The sequence below is a fragment of the Triticum aestivum genome, chromosome 6B (assembly GCF_018294505.1).
Source record: "Triticum aestivum cultivar Chinese Spring chromosome 6B, IWGSC CS RefSeq v2.1, whole genome shotgun sequence".
NCBI classification, from domain to species: Eukaryota; Viridiplantae; Streptophyta; class Magnoliopsida; order Poales; family Poaceae; genus Triticum; species Triticum aestivum.
The window spans coordinates 125,563,972-125,564,748 of record NC_057810.1 but is presented as its reverse complement, the minus strand read 5'-3'; the positions used below and the strand labels follow the sequence as shown (position 1 = coordinate 125,564,748).

The 777-nt window shown below is 52.9% G+C and overlaps 1 protein-coding gene across 4 annotated transcripts in view; it reads right to left on the bottom strand.

Moving 5' to 3' along the window:
- Positions 1 to 576, bottom strand: part of LOC123136093 (uncharacterized) — a 22,082-nt gene extending 21,506 nt beyond the window's left edge. For all 4 annotated transcript variants that reach the window (XR_006466560.1, XM_044555377.1, XM_044555378.1 and 1 more), the window contains exon 1: positions 413 to 576. The gene's annotated coding sequence lies outside the window, so the exon portion shown is untranslated. The remainder of the gene's footprint in view (positions 1 to 412) is intronic.
- Between the last annotated feature and the right edge of the window lie 201 nt (positions 577 to 777).

Genomic DNA, 777 nt, shown 5'->3' with positions numbered 1-777 from the left:
GCTTTAGGTACCAGTCACAACAAATTCAGGCGCACCAAACTTTGGGAAAATCAATTGAGAATTCAAAACAAACAACAGCTGGCAACTGTGAATCAGGTACTGCAAGGGCTGATGCAAACTCCCCTCTGACTGACCAGTAAAAAAGCAAGCAAAGGCAGGAACCGAATCCAATCCCCGCGGCGGATTCCCCGCGGCTCCACGGCGATTCTCGGACCTTGCCTAATCACCACCAACTGGTACACGGTAAACGACGGCGACGGCGCCTACGAGGGCTGCGCTGGGCGACGGCGCAGCGCGCATTCGGTGCCGCTGACCTCGGTCGTCGCCTCGACGGGCTACCGTGGAAACAAATCCGCGATCCTCCTGTCTACGTATCCCGGGGGTGTAATATGCAGGGCGGGCTACGGCTTACCAGTGCAACCGCGCGGCAATGGGGGCCGGAGCGCGGCGGCGGGATCTGAAGGGTGGAGTGGCCGGAGCACGTCTACTCCGGCGGCCTTCTGGAAGGACGGAGACTGACTGGAGGGGGAGAGGGGTGGGGCCGCTGTGGGAAAAGAGGTGGTTGGTTTGGTTCATTCGGTGGCTCGTTGGTCTCTTCTATTCGTGTTGTTTTTTACCTAAAATAAAACTATGTGCATTGACTTTCTTTTTTCCTTTTTTTCAAGGAGAAAGAAATTGTATACCATAATTTTAGGGTTACAATCATGAGGCAAAGATTTCCTCGATACATGGAACTATATCTTGTCTTCCTTTTCTTTTTTTTACGTGTGGAAACTA